The sequence below is a fragment of the Accipiter gentilis genome, chromosome 10 (assembly GCF_929443795.1).
Source record: "Accipiter gentilis chromosome 10, bAccGen1.1, whole genome shotgun sequence".
NCBI lineage: Eukaryota > Metazoa > Chordata > Aves > Accipitriformes > Accipitridae > Astur > Astur gentilis.
In genome coordinates this window covers 19650774-19677946 of record NC_064889.1, presented here as the reverse complement: position 1 = coordinate 19677946, position 27173 = coordinate 19650774, and the positions used below count along the sequence as shown (strand labels likewise).

The window sequence follows — 27173 nt, the reverse complement described above, 5'->3', positions numbered from 1 at the left end:
CCCTCTCCTTGTGCATCTCCAAGCTATGGGGAGCCAGATAAACCTTTGGCAGTGTAGCAGCATCCAGGGCATCATTAGAAATAACCTGAGTTCAGAATCCCAGGTGTCTGCATCCACCTTTTCAGGGACTTCTTGGCCTTCTCAGTATTTGATTTGATATTTTAGAACAGTTTAAAAAAATAATCTCCTGGGCATAAATATAAAATAATTCCTTAAAATTATCTGGAATATCTAGCTTCCTCATGAATTGCTAAGTGAACACACTTATCCCCTTGAAAACTCCAGGGAATGATGATTTCCTCATTCAGGAATCAAACGTTCATTTTCATGGGTCATTAGAGATGGATAGCTCTAAAGGTAGTCTAAACCTTTAAACTCCCCTGTCTTTTAGCAAGGGGAGAAAACCAGGAGAAAGACAAAGAGAAAGGAAATAATGAACATTTGCAAGACCACTAATGAGCTATTGCAGGTCATTACTTTTATTTCCAATAGGAATTTAAATTACAAACTGTTTTGAGAATCACTTGCATTAGGCATTTACTATATAATGAATGTGACTGCAATTTTAAAAAGCTGGTGTACAGGATGGTAGAGAGGCCATAAAAATCCCAAGTAACATATTGAATTGTGTGTACACATAATGACTGTATTATTTCTAGGGAATTAATCCCTCCTCACCCCCCCCCCCCCCCTCAACTTTCCAGACTCTGAATCATTTTCTAATAGGATCTCAACAGGCAACAGTATTAAAAATGTGTTAGATGTTAGCATCTGGGCCAGGAAAAGCATGACAATCTAATATAGAGAATCTAACCAGGGCATTCGTCCAAGCCTGCCATCCATCTTTCCATTTTCTGCAGTGTCTCTCCCACTTCAGGGTACATAGAATGAGCAAGTCCTTGGAATAATGGCATTTAAATGAGGTAAAGCCTACCTGACGCTGTTTCCTTGCCAGGCAGGTTGCAGGTCCCAGGGAACTGATACTCAAACTACAGTCATCTTCCTCTCAGTAATAGCAATTTGAATTGAGAAGTCATTTCAGTACATGGAGGCAAACTAAAAACAGCAATGTCATTCCATTAAAGGGAAAAGAGAACCCCAAAGCCTCAGGCATCATGATTTTGACACTTGATTTTCATTCCACAGTGGAACAAAAATGAAACCTTTCAACAATTCTCATGAAAACTTTCAGGACAGAGAGACAAGCCAGAGTAATGGACTTTCTGGGTGGGCAAGATCAGCAAACTGGAACAGCACCATTGGGAGATTTTGAAAAAAGGTCTGACTCCACGTCTTTGTATTTGATACAGAAGATTCAGTTTCAGGATCCTCCTCTAAATTAAACAAATCTCATTATAGCTATAAGCAGTCTGATCAGCAAAAGTTATTCTCTTCCAGTTTTTGATAAAATGGTTTCTTTAATAGAAAGGTTTCAGTGATAAGTTGTTCTAGCTGATTCTAATCCTTGGGACTGTGGGGGGAAAAAACATAATGATATCTTGTTTTGACCAGCATGAAATTCACTGTCTAGATTTAGGATGTCCATTTACCCTCTTCCTATTTCTTACAGTAGAACAGATGAGGTCACATTGGGTAAAGAAAAGTAAAGACCTAAATGAAAAATGCCTGCATATTTCCAGTATGTATACTTTTCCAGAGGTATCCAGGGTAGTTAAAAATTAATCAGTCAGCTGCACAGGGTATCATATTTGGATGTTAGTGTGCTCAATTAAAGTCTTACTTCAGTAGTGCAGACTGTCAGGAAAACTGTTAAGAAACTGTTGCCGTCTTTGAAGGCTTAAAATTGCCAAAGGCAATATAAAGAGAGAAGGAAGAAAGGGCATTTTAAAGAAATTATCCTATTCACTTGTTATAGCTTAGGAATCTTTGTCTGCAGAGAATGAAAGGAAACAAATTACTCTAGTACACTTCCAGTACGTTCAGTATGCAAAGGTTAAGCTCCCTCTGTTTGGGAGAGATTTGAATAAAGGAGCTGAACTCAAGTTTTGTCCAAAGCTTAAAACTAGAGCTTTAGTGCTTAGAAGTATTTTGTTTTCCTACTCAAATATGTAGAATGTGTTAAGAACAATGGACAGGACAGGACCTCTTTGGACACTGTGCCCAGTCCCTTTATACTGCAGATACATATCACATCATCTTATCATGGTCTGAAAGAAACTTTACCTTAAAACAAGGCTGTATGCTTTAGTGAATCCTGATAAGAGGCTCTTCCAAAAGCTCATCTCACTGGTGGTTAAAAGCGTTCTCATTTCCAGCCCTACCGTGTTCACAGGCAGGTTCTGGCTTTGCTGGAAGTGGCATTTCATAAGGCAGACTCCAACCAGGCTTGCACCAACTTGGTTAACAGCCAACCTGGATAACAACTTCATCTGATGCTTGTTGATGCTCTCCCCAGTCTAATGGCTTCCTTTTCATTTTCAATCTCTTCTTGCAGTAAAATGGAGCAAATGTTGCTTTACATTACTTGCATTACAGTGGTCCTTGGAATTTCCAGCAAACCTGGGAACATGCAAGACACTTCCTCTTCAGGAGAGTTTGTGGTCTACATGGAGGAGGAAAAAAAAAAAAAAAAAAAAAAAAAAAAAAAAAAAGGAGAGGAAAAGAGAGACAGAAAATAATGGAAGTATTGAATAAATGGAAAACTTATCCTCCAACTTTTCCAGTCTAATCTTATGCCCCAACAGGCCTCACTATACCTTCCAGGGAAAGGTCATTGTCTGGTTTTCTAAAAAAGTTAACGATGCTCTCTGAGGACTTGTCCGTCTTCAAATATTTACAGAATATTGCAATTATTTTATTGTCTAATTCTTTCTCTCAGTAAGTAGGCAAATGGTTGCCGAACTGGAACATTTCAGAAAGTATTGCTACTGCAGTCCAGTAAATCTACTCTATCAAAAAGGCAAAAAATTTCCAGCTCTAGTTTCCTGCTTATCCCTATAGGGCTGTGCAGAATTGTTTGCATGTCAGCCAAGCTGTATACAGTTTCCACCAACTGTTCTAAAGAAATACTAATTTCTTTGAAAAGCCACTTAAAAAGTCAATATAACATCAAGATGCTGTTTCTTTTTCTAACTTGGACACTCCACTCATGCCAACCAGCTCACCCTGCATCAACTAGGAAATCTCTTGCAATCACTCAGTCTGTAGGGAGACATGATGAAACGTTTGAATTTGGAAAACATCTCTCTTCCAGTTGCTGGGCTTCACTTATAATTTGCAGGTCTGCTTGGATGACCCCATGAATACATTAGTCCTTCTGGCAACCATATAGTGTCACAGCATCTCATTGCATCATCACTGGCCCTCAGCATCACAGTTCTAGCTCAAAGTGGTAAAATAGCAATTTGACCAGCAATAAAAATTTCATTTAGTTGTAATGCTTGCAGCAAAGTGTAGGTCAATCTGTCTCAAATAATCATCAACCAGCAAATTCTAACCAGGACATCAGGATAAGGAAAGACAGAACAAAAAAATTAATCAAAATGTGAGTAGCAGCGATCTTGTAGATTGTTGTAAAAAATCAATACAGATACCCACTGGAGAACAAAGTCAGTCTTGTAAAAGAGTGAGGGTACTGTGAGATCAGGTCTCAGCCAAGCAGAAGCTTTAGAAGTTACCGTACTGCGTGGCCCACACAAAAGCATCCGCTGACAATATTAATACAGCTCTCGCTTCCTGTAAACTGCGCGACCATCAAAGCCTAGATGGTCTTTGAATTACCCTGCTGAATGAACCTGACATGATTTGGAAATCTGATACAGAAGCACAGTCGCAGTATTATCGCCTATCGAATTATAAACATCTCTCTAAAGTCCTGTCGAGGGTATGTGCTTCCAGCCAGGCTGGGAGCGCTCTAAAGGCAATATGCATTTAGCTGAGTACATTTTGCACCTAGTATAGGGACACCTCTGTGTTTCTAATAACTCCGGCTGCCTACAAAAAGTCATTTCTGTGTTTAGTTTAGTACTGACTGGGGAAATGCCTAACCAAGACAGCATGGTTTTTATTAATATTATTGTTTTAAGCAAAAGACAAAACAAGAGGGTACAAAAGTTAAAGCTGTTGTGACTGAATGGTGTTTATTTTAATTCCAAAGAAAAAAGATTTACTTCCAAGGCTTGAGTATTTGCAATGTCCTTATTAGTTAGAATGCATGAAAACACAAGTGAGAGGAAACAGCATCTGTAACAGACAAATGGGGCTACCCGGATGTTACAGGATTTTCACAGAATTGCTATCTGAATGTGATTATTAAAGCCACTAAGGTACGAAGCAGAGCAGTGCTCATTTTTATTACAAGAGAGACTATGTGTAAGCATGCCTGTGTATTATGCTATTGCACATTGCATCCGTTATTCACCAGTATTTTTGACCCATGACTTTGCTTATGGGCATGAATGTTTACCTCAAAACAATTTGTGAAGAAGCTGCTATATAAATTACTCAAATTACTGAGAATTACAGGAAACATCAAATGTTTGTTTCTGCATTTTGTTTAGAGTATTTTCAGAAAAACTCCAATTTTGGCTTAGTATTCTCATCTGAAATCATTCAGTCCCATAATATTTCACATGAACATTTACACAGAGCTGCTCTGAGAAAAAGAGGCCTGAAAATGAGCAATCGAAACTTCATTTTGGCTTTAATTAAACATATTACTGCAGATCCAGGGATATTAAAAATAGTCCACTGCAGATGGACTCATGGTTATATATTGAATCACAGGTTCCCTCTAAGTGAAATATTTCATTGGCAAGCTGCTCATAACTACTTATTGCTGCACCACAGGGCAAGCCAGTCAGTAAGACAAAAATCTATTAAAAACACTTTCTAAAGTTTTCACTCTGGGAGTAAAGTGCAGTACTAATTTTCTTGCATTAGTTTTGCATAAATACAAAGACTGGAAAGTTCTCCCTAGAAATGTCTTAAGGTTGGGGTTAAGGCTCTTCACAGAACCCCTTAGGAGTGCAATGCCATGTTCACACTGCTGTCAAGGAGGGGAGGAGAGGAAAAAATGGTTTTGAACAACTTTTTGCACCCTCCTGAATGTAGATCATGCAGGACTTGGACAGTTAGAAAGTAGAACAAGACTCTATGGTAGAGTAGTAAAGATCATCTCAGTGGGATCTCTCTGCTAACCATCTGTTATGGGAGGAAAATGTTCATTCTCATGATTATTTATGGGGTTTATCTCCCAGCTGAGAAATCCCATAGTATAACAAAGCATTGCTTGATCAAATAACTGGTAGATCTGGCTCTTAGAACCCCTCTCCAATTTTAGTTTTCATTACCAACGTGGAAGATGGAAGACAGCAATCACGGGCCTTGTTCACAGATTTTGCTATAATTAAGTTACCTGCCTCCACAAAGAAGTCCTTGCACAGCGAACATTTGTGCAAAGGCACAGATGAGCAACGGAAACCGCTGCCCCACCTCTGCTCCTGGAGAATGGCATATTTCACTTTAAATTGGCCCTTACAAACTTAGGTAACTGGTTCAAAGTGAAACAAATAGCTGTTATTCCAAACTTCAGTAGGGGAGCAGTGGATGAGGGTGAAGTGGCTAAGACTGGGATAAGAGAATGAATTGAACATGCCAAGCTGTATGAGGCTTTAAAGGAAAACAATTTTGCTGTGATTGAGAGGTTTGCTCCTCAGGGAGGGTCCAAAGACAGGGCCAGAGCAAGAAGTCTGGAAGGTTATTTTAGCAGTGGTAATTTCAGCAGGTTGAAATAGCCAAACCAAGTCCTTCAGCCAGGGAGAACAGTTGAATGGAGCAACCAGAGAAGTAACTGTGGATTTGTAAAACAAAGGGGTTACATTCTCTCTCCTTCTGCGACTGGCCTGCTGATGTGATTTTGCATGTTCACTGTCATGCCCAAGCGCATGTGGAGTGCCGTCAGAGGCAAAGAAGAGGAGGGAGAGGTGGCTGGAAGTCAAACAAAAGTCCTATGAAAATAAAGCGTGGAGTAAAAATAGCATGAAAGCCCCATTCTGCTAGCATAGAGACAGAGGCGGCAATGCAACATATCTAGAAATAGTATGGGTCTCAGATGGTGTTTACATGTCCATCTCTGTTTATATCGATGCTATATTACCATTATTACTGCATACTAATGCCTCCACTGCACATCTCTGAGCTATAGTGCTAAGCTGAGTAATTACATTAATTTATGACACCTTTGGCTGCTTCACCACCTCCTCCCTTCTGAATATCCTTAGCCTTCCAAACAACCTTTTATGTTAGAAAATCTTAAAGTGTTTAAGAGGGAGGAAATCAGTAGGGTTCTATAAAACCTGAGTAAGGTATTACATAAAATATCCCGAAACTATGTTGGCTCTATTCTTCTTTTCCAGCAGTGCAAGTCAGGAGTGACACCAGTGTAGTTACACCACTGCTTTGCTGGAGGACACCACCACAGCTCAGATCAAAGATCCACTGAGCGAAATTGTCTCCAGCTCTAATCAGGCCTAATATCTCTTGTAAAGCTATTATCCCTAGTTAGGGTCACTATAGAACCTTAGCACTAGTATCTCACTCATTTATCAATCTATGTCTTAAAAGCAGTTCAGTTTTTGTTACCACTATTGGTGTTCAGAGGTTACTCCAGAACACCTCTGTCAATGAACTCCCTTATTTTTAAAGCCTAAATGAGCCATTTATTTGTTTGTTCCCCACAATGAGGTAAGATGAAAAAGTGACTTAACCTCTCTCACAAAAAAAATCCCACCCCAAGCAGAGCAGACCCTAGACTTGTGACCTCTCAGGACAGATCCTGATCCCCTCCATTCCCAACAAAGTTGTTCTGCCAGGTGGTAGGACCTGAGGAAGGAGCAGGAGATGAAGCTTTGCTGAGGGTGGTTCCCCTGGTGATGAGGATTATAATAATCCTCTTGTGCTTCATCACAGCCACTCACACAAGTCCTTTGTGTCAGATGGATACTTGGATTCACAACTCTGATTAACAAACTAAACCAACATCATTTTCTGCCAAAGAATTGCAGGGTTTCAGAACCATAAGCCAACATGCTGGAACAACAGAGAGCAATGCTTTTACTTCGATTGGGTTTAAGTGGTGGGATCCACAAGTAACTATGACACTTCACCAGGACGGATAGATAATGTTTGTTGTTTTCAAGAGTCTATCCTCCCTGGCCCCTCACTAGATCTTTTGTGTGGTTGCTGGTACTCACAGCTTCTTCATGGGACAGGACCGTGAAATCAAGGTTTTGCTATTGCTGTCACATCTGCACCACAGAGATTTCCTGGATGCTCACAACAAGAAGGCAGCTTCTTTCTAGTGGGGTGTCCTCACCTCCTGTGGCTTCCCTTCCACATACATCATGTGGATGAGATGTGAAAGTTGTCCCCCATTTCAACCAGACACAGGCATACCTGCAACAAATAAGAGTCATAGCTATTTCTTACCTTTGGTAATAACTGATTGCTGTTGAAGGTTTCAGGTTGTTCAGAGTAATTCTGTGAATAAGCAGCATTGAATTAATACATTTACACACACAGACCCAAAAGGGGTTTTGGGGTGCATGGGGGAATATTCAATTGATCTATTTCTTTGACTGAATGCAAAATTACCTACAGACTCTTAGATCTGCTTTAAGCATTCTAGCCACCCTCCATACAGGCACATCCTAACGTTGTTTTCCTCTGGATCAATATAAATTCCCAGGAATCCATAGTTCTGCCTATCCAATTCCCTGCACAGACCAGCTTAATATTTTACGCTTCAAAAAACCAAATAAGAAACATCCTCAGATATTATTATCACTGTATTTTCCTCATACGACATCTCTCCTTCATACCTTTTTGAAAAAGTCCTTTTATCTGCTTTTAATGGACATGAATGCAAACACAGAGAGAGTATGATTCAGTTCTCTGTGCTCATGCTGGTCTGACTCATTCCAGTTTTAAAGCAGTTTACTTCCACTGGTCGCTATCTGCTTCGAGGTTACATGGCTGAAATCCTGTGATCAGAACCAGCCCTAGGAGTAGCTTACTCAGCAAAGCAAGCAAACAAAAAATTCCTTGCATGCTCAAATATGCAGTGCTGAATGATTTTTTTTCTTTTCTCTTGTTTTATATCAGCATATGGACATCTATATACCTCCACTGATTTAATTTACAAGTGTATATAGCAGCAGTAGCAGAGTGCTAAGATAAGCCCACTATTTTAATAAAAAGCAAATCTAACAGTGAATGCAATTAGGTATCTAGTGTTATGTCGCACAGCGGGAAAGAAGATTGAATAATAAGGATTTTGCATCTGAAATCTATTGGCAATTTAAAAGTCTTTGGGATTTGATGGCTTGGCATGTTTGGGTATAATTCACCTCAGTTTGGTAGTTCCTGTACAGTCTGAAATTAAAATCATCCTATAAGAAACTAAGGTTTTGTGATTTCCATCAGTTTAAAGCGGAGCTAAGGGCTCTTCAAGCTACCAGTGACAACTTGGCAGCTCAGAGACAACCAGATGCTTGGTTTAACATCAGTGCAGAGAGGTCTGCCTCAGCTGATGCTGCAGAGTCACCCGCAAAGCATCTCCCCATCTGGGGGTTTCCTCCTGTTTGAAAGCTCTTTGGGGATATTTGGAAGACAGGTGCTGGTGCCAGCTCACCCCTCAGTGGCAAAATAGCCACACGGCAGAAGCAGACGCACCAGACCTGTCAGCCTAACACCACCACACAGTGAGAGAGGCTACAGACAATGGCAGAGAGACTCAGTTATCCTTTGGGTACCACATGGAAATACAGGTGGAACTTGAAAACAGGAGGGCTGTTTCAATAGTGGCAGGACAGAATGGCTCTGAGTGCTAAATATAATAAGTCTTTTAAAAATGTAAGCTTTGAGTATCTGAAAACTTTTAATCTTAAATAGTAACTTTCAAAGCTGATCAGACAGAACCAAGGAGTTGTTTGGTGCCTGAAACACCCGGCAGAAATGACTGCACCCCCACTTTGTCATTGGTTGCTCAAGATGTTTCTCCCCATTTCTGACTCTGTTTAGCCATTAAGCAAGTGAAATGCCTTCCAGTGATGCCATCCTACAGTTAAACCATGATGCTTACCTGCAGTGCCATGAGAATAAAACCTGGTTTCACAAGTTCTAATAAATCAGTTTTGTACAGATGAATCCTGTCCCCGATAGCTTTGATATGCAGGATTTGTACATAGCAGAGGGGAAGTCTGGCAGTGAATTTCTATTGCTCAAGGTCTGATCCCAATGCACAAAGCAAAGTCTTGAGATTAGAAAAATGCATTTGCTTCTGGGAAATATTCTGCATGCATGAACATGTTAGGAAGATGGCTTTTCCTAGTGCTGGATTGTGATGTCTCTCTGTGGCCCCTTGTTCAGAAGCAGAAAAAGGAGGGAGAGACTAGAGACGATCTCAGTAATCAGCTTAGGACTTACTGATATAGCTCCAAAGCAAAGGTCACTAAGCTCTGCCTGTTTGCCCAAACTCTGAGAAACTCTGCCCGACAAACTGAGCAGTCAAAGGCAAGAACTTACTAAAATACTAGGCATGGAGAAATCTGAGATAACAGGTGACTTGCTTGTTGATGTTTATGCTGATGCAGCAGAGAATTGCGTGGCAGGGGAGGGGGGGAACAATCTGAGTTTTACAGGGTTTGCAGTTGCTGCTGCACGTGCAAAGTTTACAAAGCAGCCACATGACTTTAGTCTGGCTTTTAGGGAAAACTGAAACCTCATCTGATTTACTGGCAAAGCTAGCTGGCTCTGGAGAGCAGAAAGCAGAGCTTCCTCCAGCTCTCAAGACTACACATCATCCAGGTCTCATCTTTGTCCTTTGTGACTGGCATCTCTACACCACTTTCCCCTCCTTCTGTCCCGTGCCCCTTAGGCTGGCTGCAGTATGCCGTGAGAGCAGCCACGCTCTCCCCTCTCCACCCCAAGGTCCTCACATCCCCACCCAAGCTCCCGGGCCCCAGCCAGCTCAAACCTCTCGCCATCCCACTGCTTTCATAACTCATTCCCGCACCTACATAGGCAGGAGACCCACAGAAGACATTCTCTAAATAACCCCTCAGGAATCACTTCATTATCTAATAATATCTCTTGCAACCCACTTAACCGAAGGACAGCAGATGACAGAGCATTACTGTCTGCTTGTTTTAACGTAGAAGTGAAACTGGAGCAGAAGACAGTTCCAATGAAGATTTCCAAATACAGATTCATGCCAGCGTTTTACCAGATGATTCCTAAAGGTTGATTTAATCAAGGCTGACAACCTTTTAAGGATCCAGTCAACCTTTCTTAAGTGATACAAAATAAACAGGGGCAAAACTTTCACGTTAATCTGAAACTGAATCCGTAAGCTTTATGAAAGTTGACATCTGCATATGAGAAAGTTACACATGGGTAATCAAAGTTTCTCTCTGACAGGATCTACTTCCACCCATATAGATCTGGGGATTTGATGTTTGCCAACAGATGCACGTACCTCATACGTACTGGGCAGACTTCTCAAAGGTCATCCTGAAAACATGCTCTGTAGACCCCAGGCCCGTAACTCCAGCTGTTGCATGAATTGGGAGACAGGATTTGGCAAGGGAAGCCCTTACAGTTACTTCACAATAGCGTCCCTCAAAGCGTCCATGAAGGTCAGAGCCATGCTGAGGGTTGCAAAAGGACTCAAGGTACAAATGCAGCAGTCCCCAGCAGTTCACCTCCTCCAGGGTAATAGAATAGCAGCAAACTATAACTGCTGCCTGCAGAGGTTTATATTCACCAAACAGTGGCTAACTACCTTTAATTGCTGTCAGGCTCCCAATGCCAGTGATGATATCTAAGAGACTAAGCCCTTGCAGCCAGAAATTATAGGTGATTTCCTTACCCTGGAGACAATTAACTCCCATTAGCTGAGAAGGATCTCAGGGAACAGGCAAGTTGAAAGGGAGGTTAAGAAAGGTTGCCTTGTGATGATGGGATTCATCTGCTTCTTAAGGCATGATGCCCTACCAGTCAGATACAGAGCTCATCCCAAGTTCCTTGAGTGGCAGAAAGAGAAATGAAGGAAAACACCTGCACCTATCCAGCTCCTCCTGAGCAGAAACCATGGGTCCTTCTGGCATCTTGACCCTATATTCTGAACAGCCTTGGGAAGCACACACACAGTATCTAAGAGATCTCCCAACAGCCAGCCATCCACAGGCACAAGACAGAAGCAACCTGATGAAACACACTGAAGCTGGTCTTTCCAAAGGCTTCACGAGCACAGATGTTTTGATAAATATGTGCTGTGACTGGCAAAGTTGTTTCATCTGCCTTCAGTATCACTAGCTCTGGAATTACTTCCATACTATTCTCTTAGTTGTTAAACCAAGATCTTGAGGGAGAAATAGAAGGGGAGGAATGGGGGAAGCAGAACGGTCTCTTATGTTAAATCCACCTCATGTGCGAGCACATAAAGCCAGAGAAGTTTGCTGCCTCATGCTGTGAGTCTACGTCTCAGCTTTTGGCAGTGGAACAAAACCCTGGAAGCAGTCTGGAGGCATTCACATGTTTTGCCGCTTGCTTTGGCTACTGTCGAAACAGTCTAAACCCTGTGCACTCTTTATAGAAATATGTTTGCAAGGCATTTTTCTGAAAATGGCCACAATGAAAATACTTGCAATTTAGATTCCTCTACCCCCTCCTTTAAAAAAAAAAGTTCTTAAAAATGCTGATTTTCAAATTGTTCAAATAAGAACAGCAACCTTATCCATGAGAAAATCAAAACAACTGGCTAAAATGGGTCTTTAAGGCTATCCTCTGTATGCCTCATTTTTTTGTTCTTAACAGCACATATTCTCTCCTGTGTGATCTTGCTAGGATATAAAATATATTCAGACTCTGACTCCTATCTAAGGAGGGCCTGAAAGCCTTTTCAGAGTGCTCCTAAGGCAGTGCATTTGACACTGCACTCCCTGGGAGGAGGGCAGCACCATGCATCACACCTGAACCAGCATGAAGATGACAGTTCTTCTAGAAGTGACAAGGCAGCTGCAGATGACTATGGGGCATCAACCCAACACTCACTCTGCTTCTGACGTTAATTTAGCAGTCTATATTGGTTTCTCTGCTGCCTTGGCTAAGCAGCTTCTGGTGTATTCTGAAGTTTTATGTTGCCTTTTGGTGCCATGCAGAATACATTTTGTTCTGGCTTTCCGAAGTGCCTGTATTGCAAATGGAGCTATGATCAGCCGCTTAACGACTCTCATTACCTGACACTGCAACTCCATGTTTTTCCTTGACAATTGAGGGTTAGGAATTGTCTCCAGTTACCTGTGTTAGATTCCCTTTGGAAACAGTGCTGAGGACAGTGAGAGCACATGGAAGAGGGAGGACTTTAATCATGAACCAAATTACAACCTGAACAGCAAGCCAATTGCTGTAGCTGGCTGTCCCAAGAGGGGCAGAAGGAAGGAAGCAAACCAAGAGTACATCACTTTGGAGGCTTCCTACATCACTAAAATCACTTTACACCTGAAGTGACAGGAATGAAATTATCCTAATGATATTCCTCCAGTAGACGGATCAGAAAGAGCTGTTTAAATTTGCCCGTGAGTCGAAGTCCAGTTACTCTCAATCCTACTCATTACTGCAACACTGCAAGTTTGCTCTGGTTTCCATTGGCTCAAACCCTCTTGTAGTGCTGTATGAAGATGCGAAGTACGGCATAAAGGGCAAAGGAGCTGAATTTGATTGTTCTGGGTCCTTGCGCATGGTCTGATTGGAGTATGACGTATTACCTACTTTTCCTTCACATCAGAACAGCCTGAGACCACTAGCTCTGAATTGAAACCCCTTTGATGGTCCCTGATAATGTGCTTCAGCAAGTATTTCACAATCAAAATGAGTCTTGGTATTTCTGAAAGATTCCAGAATCATGCCAGCACATCTGTTTAGGCTGAACGACTTATTTGGGCAAGTCCTTCTGCCCCTGTTTCCACTTCCTAATAAAATAAGGATAAAAATTAAACCACCAGTAGACTGAAGTTCTCATCCCAGTTCCAAATATTTTTTCCTCTGTTTTTTTTAATGTCCTTCAAGATAGAAGAAGGAGAATGCTTGATCCTTTTTTTCACTGCTGTCATTCTCATCTGTTGTTCATCACAAAACAGACTGGGAGATGTTTTGATACTGATGTATTTCTTATCTTTACATGTCAAAAACCAAGGGAGAAAAATATTTCGGAATATGAAAAATATGGAAAATATAAGGAGGGAATGGAATGGAATAGAAAAGGGAAAATGCCACATGAAGTACATGTTATTAAGAAAAGTGCTAAGAGAACTTATCTCAACCTTGGGATAACAATACGTATTAAACAAAATAAAGTGGCTTCTGAAAGTGGAATACCATAAGGAATGCTCTAGGACCTTTTCTAATGTATTGGCTATTTAGGAAAAGGATTGGAAGATATCACTGAATGAAATGGGTAGAAGACCATTAAAGGGACATGTAACTGTCAAAGTTTTAATTTAATTAGATCATGGGCTGATGATGGCCACTGGACCTTCAGCTGCACACTGTCTTGGTTTTGACTCTCTCTGGAAGGCAGAGAGTAGACCAGCAAGGGAGAATGTATTGGGTAGGTGGTCTTTAAAGCATGCAACAGAAAGAAAGAGCAATGTCACACGTAAAAAAGATCAGGAGTGCAACAACTGCAAGATTGTCTTTGTTTTCCCCAAACTTGTTAAAGCTGTGGTATGTTTTACACATTAACCTCTCCATACCACGAGCAGCACAGGGCCAGACAATACTGAGGTGATAGGTCACTGAAGCAATAAAGCAACGCTTTATTAATGTCTGTGCTCCTAAAAATGGAATCCCAAATTCCTTCCAGATATTCAACTAGGTGATGGAAGTTTTATTTGTGGGTTAAACCATAGAACAAACTGCAACCCTTATGCCCTCTTAAATCATGCAGCCTCCTTGGAATGACTAAAATTCCCTCTGAGTTGCATTACCCGGAGTTTGTAAATGTCTGGAAGGCATAAACCACTAATGCATGTAATTTTTCTTTTCCATCCCGCCATTTCTCCAGCTTTCCCACACAGATCGCTGCTTTCTCCCAACCACTTCAAGAACAGGATATATTTCTGTCTCAAAAACCATGCACTATCTCTCCTGATCCAGGGAGTCAGATTACACTGAGATTCAAAACATACTTCCTCGCTGAACAAATTTGACATTCATTTTTCCCCTACAAGAAGATATCTGCTTACAAACCAGGTGTGACTTGGAGTGGTCACCTGCAGGGCTTCCTTTGGGGAGAATATGAAAGCTTGGAGAGAAATTATTGATCATAACAGCCTGACTGTAGCCAGGAGCAAACAATACCTCGATGCACACGTTGTGCACAGTACTGAGCTGTGCTGGAGACAGAGCTGGACCCACTTACCGTGTTTCTTTGGATCATATCCTTGGACAAGGTGTTCCTATGCAAAGCTGGCTCTGCCTCTTCCTGCAGTCCTTGGCAGGCTCCCATCTGCCCAGCACTGAAGGTTTCCTCCTGCAGGAGACACATGTTAATCCACAACAAACCTGCTTAACAGTTCTGTTCTGCTCCCCATCATTTCTGCCAGATTCATGTTGCATGACAATCTAGCACTGGTTCCCAAGGATATTTTTCACATACAACAAGCTTCTGTCCCCTTCAAATACTCTAGAGTTAATAGCATATTCAGAAGGCACTTATTTATTTACCTTCTTTTCAAAGTAAGGCACTCAAAAGCCCCACATGCCAAAGCCAAGATGATCTGGGCCACTTCGCCTTTAATTTTCTGTCTCTCCAGCTCACTAATAAGATGCACTCTGTATCAAAAGTAGATTGCTTGGGTTTGAGTACTTGGATTAATTTTTTTGCATAAGCTTTACCTGGAGCTCTCTCAAAAACATTTTTAGAGTCAGCCTGCGGAGGAGCTTAGCATGAGCTCAGTCATTGCTTCTCATTCTCACTTAATGCAAACACCAATACATCTCAGATGTGTGTGAATCCAAGGCCTTCTCTATTTGTCACCAAATCTGTGCTTCCATGCAAGAGTTTTTCATAACCACCACAGTAAATTCACTGTCATCATTGCATAACACAGCTAATAATTCGGTATAAAATACCTGCAGTAAAGAGCAAAGGCAGAAAAAGTCCCTCTCTGCTCAGTTTTATACTCAGACTGATGGCAATAATAAAGTAACAGTTTTCTTATATATCTGTGTAACACCACAGCTGTCTCAGATACTTATTCTTGCAATTTAAAACAACTCCACTTCTGTTCAGTTCCAGGCTTAACCACCAGAAAACTTTGTAACAAGAAATGGACTTTTCTTGACTTCTCCTGGCGTTTACCTCTGCAAGGCTGATGACTGTAAGGTAAGACTGGCAGCATCTCCAAGAGTTAAAAACAGAGTAATCACTTAACATATACAGGCTGAATTCAGATAAGTATATGAAAACCAGTGTGCTTTTCAAAACTCACATAGACGAGCTGTAACTTCTTCCATTTATGAAACTGATTCAGAAACATTAGAACAGGGATGTTCAGACTGCTTGTGGTTGGGAGAGAAATACACAATTTTGTCACTGTCTTCCAAAAAACCCAAAGATGATATTGAAGGTGGGTGAGGAAAGCAAATGTGACCCAAGATTTCTGATGCTGAAGTAGTTTGATATAAATGTAGCTCTATGAAGCTTGCAAGAGGTTGTTTGCAGCATGTGTGTGTTCGCTCCTGAGTCTCTTTGCCTATCTTCCCAAGACCGGTGACCCGTAACCATACATTACAGTGTTGGCTTTTGAACCCTTAAAAACCCATCTGTAGGACTCTGATTTTCTTCACTCCAAAGGCAGGAGCTACGTACAGCACTGCAGCTCCTGGCTGGGATTTCACATGCCTCTACTGCCAGATGATGAATACCTGCATGCCAATAAGTTTCTGTGCCTGTTTTCATACCTGGGACTCTTGTAGTGGATAAATAAACACTGAAGTGGCACAACTTGTTCTGCATGAAATTGGTGAATAGGCCTGAACTGGTGTTTGCTAACAAATCCCAGCTCCATTCATTTCCTCCTTCTTCCTCTTGTTAGAAGGATTCCTCTCTCCTTTGCTCTCTCTCTCTTTTTTTAACTATTATCCTTACTTTTAAAACAAGTTAGAATATTTCTCAATGCTGCGTATTTCTTTGAAGCTCCGATCATTGCAACTAATCACTTAATTGTGGGTTGGTTGGAGATACTAGGCATTCCAAATGAGCTTTTCCAGGTACCAGGCAATCAAACCCTGCTAGATTTCCCAACTGCGCTCAGCTCGATGGAGTGAATCCAAGTGGGTTTGGCAAGTCAGCTGCTCCCACCACCCACGCACACACACCTACTGGTATTTTATTCGCTGGGCAACTCTTTCTTCTCCCCCTCGTCCCACCCACCATGGTTGCTTGGCCAAGAGGGGAATTCGTAGTTCAGCAGTTCAAAAGAAAGCTCATTCATCCTGCACTGAAATCTGTGGCAGGAGCACAGCTGCCCTGTTCTGACTTGTCTAGAGAGATCAAGATGCTCCAGCACCAAGCTCCCATCTGAAAAGACATGTGGAAGTCCTCCTGCTGTCACATGAAGCCGCGTCTGGCATTGCAGGGCTTCAGCTTGCTCTTAAGCCTGGAGATGATCAGGATTCTCTGCTGACATTTGAAGGAGCTTCTTGCTGCTGGGCAGCTGGGAGCCAAGGCATCAAAACATCCACCCTCTCAGCTTTTCCAGAGCAACACAGTAATACCATGCAAACTCCGTGGCTACATAAAGCTCCAGTGAATAAGGTATAAGAAACTAAATAAAAGCAAAGGCCTTCAGCATTATAAGCGCCTTTGAGGTGCTTTGAGGTGCATTGTTTGACAGTGTAAGGACTTATTCTTCGTGTTTTATTATTTCCATCACTCTTTTTGTTCTCCTTGAAAAATGCTCAGCATTCAGGCAATATTAAAAGCACCTGAACAGTAAACTTTCAAAAGGACACAGCCAACTCTCAAAACTTTGTTTTCTTCCTTTCTACCTACACCTATGAAAAAAAACCTGAATGAAAACACAAGTTAATATTTCCAGAGAACCAGCGAAAACACCTTTCTCCCTCCAGACACCCAGCTGCCTTTCCACAGTAATCAGCTACAAAAATGCACTCCCTCAAGTCCTGTTGACACTATTTGCTGATTATGGTACGCAGGGATTATCTGACCTGATAAAGCTGGACTTTTTCTCCTCCTAACAGTGCAGTGCTCATTTCAGGAGGCAAATGGTGTTTTTCAAAAGAAGCAGGCCAAAGGTAGGAAGAAATACTGAATGCTGTATTTCTTCACTGATCATGGAAAATAAAAAGGATATATAAGTGGAAACTCTACCCTTCCTTCTACCCCTTGCAAATCATCTGTATCTGAGGCAAACTCAACATTTCAGTTGGTAGGTAGTCAAAATGCTGCTCTAGGAAGGGTGATGTCCTGGTCCCAAAGTCACTTGCACCATTTCCCCCAGGAGGTTCAGATGTTCTCTAAGATCGGACACGTCCTGTGCGAAACAAATACAAGAAGTTTGGAGTCCTGCATTCTTCCACCTCACTCACCCTGGCTTGGAAAGAAATGCAACTGAAACTAAGGGAAGGAGCTATTTCTACTTTGTTGTTAAATGCGATGCCTGTTTAGTGCTTGGCATAGTGCTGATCCATTGCTTCTCCCTGCAAAGGGCAACCTCATACAGCTTCTTTATGAGCCCATGGGATAAACAGAGGCCCAGGGACAGTGACAAATCTGACCGAAACAAGTTTGTGTTTCTTACATCCTCATCTTACCTCCTGCCTTATCTGTAATTAATATCTGTAAAATGCTTTGAACTTTCTTTTTCTCTTATCTCAGCCGTAGTGCAGCCCCTGGATGCAATGAGTTGAAACAGTCTCCTGGAGGGATCTAAGCTGGCAAAGGGAGGAATCTCCACCTGCTTATCATTTGTGTTTTGCAGTATTAAACATGATTGTAGTCAAGCACTTCTTGCAAACTTTAATATGTGGTTTATTTTGGTCAACAGGCTAAATCTATTTGGTTCAGGTTCAGATCAAGCTGTGATTTTCCGAACTGACCGATCAAGTTTCTCTCAACAGCTTGCTTCTGCAATGACTCCAGTGATAAGTATATGCCTGTGTAATATGAGAAACTTCAGGGAGGTATAAGAACCAAACCAATCTGAGGCAGTGGTGTTCTTAGCGGTGTCAAAGTGTGACCCATGTAGCTAGTTTGATCCCTCTGAATGTCTACAAATTTCCTTCTGTGAGGAGTATAAAGTAAAAACCAAGGTTTTCATTTGTGTCAAACAGTTGCACAAATAATTTACTATGGAAAGATCCAAAGTAATTCAGCACTGGCCCCCTTCTTAATTTTTTTTTATTTCTACTATCTCTAATTACAGGCATAAAATCCAGGTAATAAGTGGGTTACATTTTCTGTGAAGAAAATGATGTCTATAATTATAGGCACATGTTCAACTGAGATATTGTGGCATCCAGTGCTTCCACAAAGATGATAATTGTCAACCTTTGCACTGTAATTAAGTCTAAATGGGAATCCTAATCATCTTCCAAATGAGCAAACAGTAAGCCTATCTTGATTGGCTCTGTTGTGGCAATGAATGAAACTGATTTACCCCATGAGTTAATTAAGTTTTACGAAAGCCCATGCCCCCCTCTCCTCAAAACCCACATTGTCAGCAAATATTTGAGCTAATTAGTTCTGTATTGTTTTAATGCTGTGTGATAGTATTACCTGCATTATCCTATTAGGAGCCCTGGTTTTCTGCAACCTTGATTTCAAGTTTCCTCCTCGGAGCAACTACTTTGCCTTTGAGTCACCTGTTTCTTGGGTTCACGGCCTTCTTTTCCCTTTGAGGCTTATGATTTCAGCAAGGCTCATGAACAAAAGAGGATGCTATGCAGTTTGGTGCTCAGCTTTCCTTACAAATGCTGTTTATGCCTAACCGTGACCTAACAGGCTCAGTGTAAGTGATCTCGTCTCACAGGCTTTCTTTTCACTGCTATTCACGTGGGATACTTTTTCCTATTGAATGCCAGTGCAGCCAGACCAGCAGGACTCTGCTGAGCATGGACCACACGGGGAGGTCCTGTGGATTGCTGGATGCCATGCATCATCCCAGGTAAACAGTTACACTACACAAGCCAACCAGAACCAACGTGACTTGCTCTTGCTTTCTGTTCCCATGTTCAACACAACATAATCATCCACTAAAGTTAAAGAGATCATTTGAACTCTCTGGTTGATTTGCTCCGTTCCTACAAAGATAGGAATTGCATATAACTATGCGGAAGAAGAGTCAGGAATCTCTGCTACATCACTTCACAGCCTGGTCTCCCAAGGAAGCCACACGTGTGTCCAGGAGACCCAGACATGGGTGCAGGTAGTGGCTACTCGGAGCTGCCACAGCTGAGGATGGAGGAAATTTTGGATCCACTTGCCAGCTGATACCAATCAGCATAGGTACACTATGTCTGTGCAGATACACTGATTTATTTTATGTGAAGACCAGGTTTTGTTTCCCCACATCTTTGCGCTCTCTCTGCTTTCTCACCTCAGCTGTTTGCCTAGAAGAACATGTGTATTCTTCCTTTCATGAAGGACTTGAGCTGCAAAATAAATGCAGAGTAAAATGTTTCCAATGCACTTGCCCAAATATAATGATTTGTGCAATTTAGTGGAAAAAATCACAGAGCTGAAAAAATATATGTGCTTCCTGTGGCGAGAGCACCTGAAAGGCAATGAAATTCCATTACCTGAAACAAGCCCATAAACAGCATTACAGAGCAGCCACTTGTCAGTACTAGATGCTATTTGTGGGAAGCCACTAATTGCAGCTTTCATAAAACGGTTTGACTCCCTTCCAGGCTGATGCACAGTGCATTCCAAGTGGGTGATTTAGAAGCTGCAGAAAGCCAAATGCCCCAGCCACAGGGGAAATCTGCCACTTTTGGACTCCCTAAGGAGAGCTCCCCAGCTGAGCAAGATGTTGGCCACTTCTTGTCAACTGCTTTCCGTGCTGTCAATGTCTCCTCCTCCATCAGAGCGACCACAAAAGTCAGGGACTTCTGGGAGCGGGAATGGTAGCACACATTGTAAGGAGTAGCCTCTCTCTCCAGCAGATTTATGGGATTTAGTGTTAGAGGAAAACTAGGCAGAAAGACTAAGATTGCAATCCCTTTGCCTAAGCAGAGACAGTTAATATTGCTTAAGGTGTAATACTCAAGGCCTTATGGTACTAGCAGATACAATGCTGGACCTACAGGAGACCTCTTCCCTCCTGGAAAGACAGCTGGAGGTCGTGTGGAGCATGGTGAGCATCCCAAGTAGTTTGTGAAGACTGCAGTTGGGCAAGAGAGTCATGGCACAAATGACTTTCTCATGGCCATACAATGAGCCCACAGCAGAAGTGGCTCTTTCCAGTCTGATGCTTTAGCAAAAGACCTTTCTTCTTAATTACCTTTCTCCTTATGTAACATGGTCTCCCTTATAGAACAAAGGAGGGAAATGAAATTTAAGTCAAACTTCTCATCTTCGTTCTGAATCCAAAACACACATGCTTCACCTTTGACCCTAGGATTGCTTTATATCTTGCCCTGTGAATCTATACAGATGACACAATAGGACATGCTTGATTGGCAGGTGGGAAAACTGGCATTCAGCAGTATGATTCATCAGTCCTATCAGAGCACACAGAGAAGGCAATCTGCTGATGTTTGGATAGTTTGCATGTTCTTATCTCAGTGGAACTTGTTCACACAAGCAAGGTTTGATTTTATGTTATCCTAAGCCTTGCCCTATACTTGTCCTAGTAGCTGAAAACAAGTTATTTTAGCCAAAGGCTCCAAAATTCTCACTTCTTTTTTTAATAAAAATAAACTGATCAGTGACTTTCAAAAAGAAAAAAAAAAAAAAGGAAGAGAAGAAAACAGAATGGTATTTTCAGTGGCTCATGAGCTGGAAAAACAACATTTTTAATGAGGGAAAAAAAAAAAAGATTAAGGCCACTCAGCAGCTGAAAAAGCAAGCACTTATTAAAACAAAATATTTAATGTTCACAGCCATTCAATGGTTGGAAAAGCATGTTCTAATGACCACGTTTAATAATGTTTAGAGCCACCCAGGGCCTTGAAAAGCAACGTCTTGCCTAACCTTATAGAGCTGCTGATTCTAATAAATAACATGCATGTTGAACCCACATGTAGCAAATTAGATACCCTACCACTTCTGGGGAGAAAAGGGTTACAACCCCAAAGCTCAAAGTGCCCCTCTACTGTGAACTGAAGGAAGTTAGAGACAGGTAACTGGTAGGAGAAAGACGGGAAAAGGAGAGTGCTGCAGAAAGAACCTGAGCTCTCTGTTATTCTTCCCAGAGGGGAATATCCAGCATCCAGAGTGTCACCCCGTTGTCCCAGTATGAGAAACCAGAGAACAACTACAGGTTTTTCTATTGCCAGGAAAAGAGGGGAGATTGTGCCACTGCAGACACCCCTGCACCTTCACAAACTGAAGACACTTGAGATTGTAACTGGGCAAAAGAGGTCAGGGACAGATATGTATGTCTCCAAGCACCCTGTAACATAAGATATTCTTCTTCAGTTTGATAATCTAATGGCTTCTCCTGAGGCAGCATCACAGATTTATTCAAAAGTTCATCATAATAGCACAGATAATATTTGCTGGGGAATGGTCCTACTTTAGCTGTTTCCTACTCAGAAATGGCCTATGCATATTAAAAAATAGTCTTAATTTTGCTGCATTTAAACCAAAAAATACTCGAGGTCTAGTCCTAGGAGAGCTGAGGTGGTGTAAACTAGTCCTCTGAGCCTTTCAGCAGCATGACTGCCTTGAATTTGAAACAGTGCTGCAATTTGTTGTCAATATTTCACACTACTTTAATTTTCATACATGGAAAATAAGTACTTGGGGTCATCTTGCCTTGTTGACAGGGATTCAGGAAGTGATTCTGAATCCCTCTGTGCATTTGGAGCCTTTCCAGAAGCTCAGCACAGTACCTGCAAAGCAATTTGTCTTTGCAAAAATATTTTGCCATTTAAAGCCACTAAGTGGCAGGGAAAAGCAAGTCCTCAAAATATATGGTGTGCTTAGCTCTGGTTCATAGCTGTGCATGCTGAGGGTTTTAAATGTAATGCAGTAACCCCTCCTGGAGAAACCAGCTCCTAGGTTGCTGTTAAGAGAACCTTTTCCACCCAGCAGAAACAGGAGAAATCAATGTACGTTAATCAAGGTATCAGATATGAGAGAGATCTATCAACAAATAGAAATAGGACCAGTCTGCCGGCATGGTGCCAGGCATCTGGCCAAGACTTTGTGCAAATAAAGATACAGTACACTACAGCGAAGGCTCCCAGGGCAGCGATGAGATGACAATCAACTGCAGTGTTTCAGCTCATGCTTGCAGAAGTCCATTGTGCCCATCTGACCCTACATCAATGACCAACGCTGAGCTCAGACTGTAATTAAGATGATGACAAGAATTGCTCTGAACATCTGACTTCAGCTGCCTCAAAGGAATTGACATTTCTCGGGTAGAACTGGAAGCTTCAGCTGTTTAATTTTGGATGACACTCATTTGCAATGTCCCAGCTCATAGCAGTGACCTCCAGCTGAAAGAAGGTCTCCATTAAGGGCACACTAACCTGAACGCTTGCAATATCCGGAATGTTTGCAATATCACAGCCTTGCCCTTCATCCCCAGTGAAATAGTCTTCTATTCAGAGGGAAAACATACTGGTTAGTTTTCCAATGCTGAAATGCTGGCTTTGTGTTCCAGGCTATAAAAGGCATGTGCAGCTTTGGTGAAAAGCCCTATCTGCGAAGAGACACCGGGTAATTTGAATCTATCAGTCACTTCAGATGCTGCCCGTGGTCAGTAATGAGGGCAGCTCTGTGGGAGGATTTGGGGTCCTGGAGCTTGGAGAAGAGGGATACCAGTAGATCAGCAAGCTGTACAGTGATATGAGGAGTTGAATGGAGCTTTTAGAGTGCAGCATACTGGATGATCGCAGCTGGGAACCACACATCTGTCACAGAGCCCAAGCTATTTATCAAGAGAGATCATTTACAAAAGTTGTGTCTACATCACAGTGTCCTAACTGGTCCATAGGAGCCCTTTACAGTCTCCCCCAGCCCAAGCTGAATTCTTTCCTCCATGAAGGAGTTTAGCACAGAAGTGCAGTGCTAGGAAAATTTGCAACCCAGAAGGGTTGAGGCAGTGCATGCGCTCAGGCTGAGATCCCAGAGCTCCTTGGCTCTGCACCTGGAAGAGGCTCCCCTGAGACTGTTAGCTCAGTTCTCAGAAGTCCTGGGACGATCCCAGGATAACAGGTCCCAGCACTGATGCAACAGCACATGGATGCGTGCCGGGTGCCCCACTGCCTCAGCGTGCCCTCCTGCACAACTAGCAGCGTCTCACTGCTGCAAGGGCCTCGCACAAAGGAGGTTTACTTCTCCACAGCTGCAAACGCAGAAACCTTCATAAAATACGCTGCAAATCCCTCTGTTCTTTCCAGCACAGCATTGCCGGTGATTGCCCCCATATCCACCTCCCTCACCCACTTCCAACCATCTGATCTTCTGCCAAGGGATGACATGACTTTGTCTTGGGAGGCTCTGGCCTGTGTCCAGCTCAGATCGCAGCACAGTGAATATTCAGAGCATGGCTGGGAGACACAGCCCTGCCCCACCACCGGCCCAGGGCACCCAACCACTGGACAGCAGGCAGCCAGCTGCTAAACTCGGGTTTCCATTTCACTCCATTAAAGACAATTACAGTATCCATGCACCGCACACACCCTGCTTCAGACACATGGCATCCTCTGTCAGGAGAAACCCTCGGCAAAAAGGGGAGGAAGGGGTCCTTGTCCCTCCTCAGCAGTCAGAGATTGTTATTTCAACTGTCTTCTGGCTCCTGCAGCCAGCTGGGTTGCCCTCTCCTTACTGCCAGGCCCAAAATTTTGAGGCTTTCCTAAAAATCCTGAGAGCTTTCAATTATTGGCATCGCTTAGGTGCAACTTTTTTATTTTTTCTGAATACATAAAATCAAGAAATTGGCCTTTCTTCCCTCTTCTTCCCCTTATAAATTATTCTTAATCGGATCTGAGATGGAAGTTAGACTGATGCTAAAAGACCATGCAGGGAGGGCTACAAAAGATAAATGTGGGGAAGGTATTGATTGCTGGGGATCAGAACAGAAGAAGGATCTTGGGGAAAAAAAACACCTACAAATGACTGAAGGTAGCGGTTCAATGGGGCACATCTGTTGCTGCTTCCAGCAACATTCAAGCATCCTGTAAGAAGCTGGTGGTTGCTTCTCATGGGACTTTTTCCCATTTTCTGCAAACATCCTGACAAAATCCTACAGCTTAGCATCCCCAGCAGCTCCCACCACCTGCTCTTTCTAGCCTCCAGCCCTGGGTTTGTCCAAGCTCTCACAGATACTGTGCAGATGAGAGCAGGCTACAAGAATCCTGAGGAGGAAGCACATGTCTTTCTCTATATCTAAATGAAAAATGCCCCGGATCCAGTTTCCTCCTCTTAAGAGCGTACGAAACACACGTGCTGTTTTCTCCCGAGGAGTTGTAGGGAACCACCTTAAGCCCTATGACAGGTTTGACAACAGCTGCGGCAAGATTAATGTTTTAACTACATTAGTATCCTTATTGGTACTAAGTGGTTTTTCATATATTTGCTCTTCCAGAGTGGTACTACAGGATATTTACCCACTGGGAATGGTATACTTTAAACAATAAAAGGACGTGATTCTGTCCTCTCCTGTACCAAATTTTCACTCGTGATTTCCAATGAATTTGTTGGGATTGCACATGATTTAAAGTAGTGCAAACAAAGCAAAAGAGAAACAAAACTCCAGATCTGAGGAGTAAGGATGTTAAAGTTCAGCAATGGGGAGGGTTGGCTGGGGAGGGCAGGTAGCAAGGAATACTCTGCTACAAAAGGACCCCGCAGTGTCCTCTGAATTTCTCCGGCTCCAGGAAATTTTATGGGATTAGAGCTAATGAGTAAAGAGCATGAAACAAGTTGAGAAGTACAGATCTGATGTCAAGAGAAGCCAAATACCATAAAGTGAACTTGCATGGTTAACAGAAATGGAAGGAAATGGAGATGGAGAAATGGGGCTGTCGGTGTGAAACCTGCACTTGCCTTGAACTCCAGCAATAATTAAAAAGGATGAATGGGGTCTGGCTGTGGTGGGAGATGATGGGAAACAAGTAGGATTCACGTTGTTCTGAGGAATGAGAAAATAACCAAATTGAAGTCAGTAATTAATCTACTCACTTCCTAGCACAGTCCTGAAATGCAATTATAACGATTTCTTTTAGGATTACGATGATTTGTTTCACTGAATCTTTGTTTAACAATTTCCCTACGAAAAAGAAAGAAGCTCTATCTGCAGAGCTATGTTGAAATATCTTTATATTTGGTCTGTCAACCTTTGCCAGCTGAGCTAAGCTGCAGAAATAGACCTTTTCCTGACGATGCTGTCACCTTTCTTCTTTGCAAAATGGAATAATGGAATTGTCAGAAGACACTCATGACAATGGCTTTCTCAGCTGCCTTTGTCCTCAAACCATCCCAAAGGTACTTAGCCCCCAGGGGGATTCACAATCCAAACTTTTTGGGGAGGGAAAGGGTAAAGGGTGAGGGGAATCTTTCAGAAATTTAGCCACATCTGCTGCTCTAAATTTACTGCCTCACACCTGAAAAAGTTCACGTAAGGCAAGACAGAACAATTGCTCTTTAAAAAATATTCACCAGGCACAGCTTGTAAGGCAACTATTGAAGTGGGCACATTTATAACTACATCTTAATAGTCCAAGAGCCATATGATTGCAGCTTCTGCATCATCAGCCCAATGTCTAATATGAGGAAAGTAAATTGTCTGAAGGAGTTTAGGAGCACAGAGGCCTTTTCTGTCATTCACATTCAAATCGGGCTAGTGGTACTGAAGTCAACAAGCAAGAGTATTACAGAGTTAGCTTCTGGTTGCAACCCATTTGGAGGCAAATTAAGGTTTGTGCCCTGAAAAACATTTTTGAAGTATCCAGAAAAAATAAATTGGGTCTTTAATAAAGGAATATTACAAGTGAAAAATATTTAAGTGACTCTAGTGACAATAATTCCTGATTTCAGAAATTAAAAAAATTAAGACACTTCAAGTTGTCCAAAGGTTAAGCACAAATTACTAGGAATATAGTGAAAAACTTTTTAGCCTGAGCTTGGAAAGTGAAGCAGGAAAACAGTGAGATGTTATTTAAACATCAAGTGAAAGGGTTGAAAATGTGTGAAAACATGAGTGTACTAGGCCTTGTGTTGGAAAATGGAGGCCTTCGAATCTGCAAGTATCATTACAGTGCAACAGAGGTTCACAAGAACATGAGGAGTTAAAGCTTCCTTTCCGTTGACAGGACTATTTTTTTCTCCTGCTCTGAGAAATAACCTGGTTAGACTTCTTGGAACAGCTGTTTTCTACCATCTTTGTCATCTGTTTTTCAAATTACCCAGATATTAAGTGATTATTTCTTATGATTTCAGCCTGAGAGCATCTGGAATTCTTGAAAACTCCCATCGCTTCAGGTTTCCCTTCTACCTCCTTTACATCCTGTCTTCCTCTCTTTGGTCTCAAAATTAACTTTTCCTCTAACATGCTGATGTTCTTGAGTTTAGAGGTATGGCACATTCTCAATTCAGATGGTACAGGCATGCATGCAGAGGAAAGGGTATTAATTATTCTTCATGAATCCTGACTATTTTCAAGATCTTGTACTTCTAGTAATAATACCAAGGGAAAGGACCATCTGAGTTGATCATAAAATGGCTACTGTTGTAAGATAATTCCTCAAAAGTCTTTAGGGAACACAAACTGGTGCTCAGCCTCTTGCTGAAATAAGGAAATTGCTCTCCTTCCCCTTCCAGCCAGTGGATCTCCATCACAATGGTCAAACCTGTGACCTTGCTGCCTAACCTGAGGTGTACTCCAAAGGTGAGTCAGTGTCTAAGATGCAGACCACAGGCCTGAAGAGCTCAGTGGTGAAACATTGAT

At 42.1% G+C, this 27173-nt stretch overlaps 1 long non-coding RNA gene across 2 annotated transcripts in view; it reads right to left on the bottom strand.

The window, feature by feature from the left end:
* LOC126043866 (uncharacterized) overlaps positions 1-14551 on the bottom strand; it is a 37875-nt gene extending 23324 nt beyond the window's left edge. The window contains exons 1-3 of one of the 2 annotated variants that reach the window (XR_007507533.1): positions 14444-14551; positions 7450-7500; positions 2185-2563 (exon numbers count right to left, since the gene is read on the bottom strand). This is a non-coding gene — a long non-coding RNA (uncharacterized LOC126043866). Of the gene's footprint in view, positions 1-2184; positions 2564-7214; positions 7398-7449; positions 7501-14443 lie in introns of those variants that run through there. The other variant, XR_007507532.1, reaches the window with a different exon arrangement.
* Between the last annotated feature and the right edge of the window lie 12622 nt (positions 14552-27173).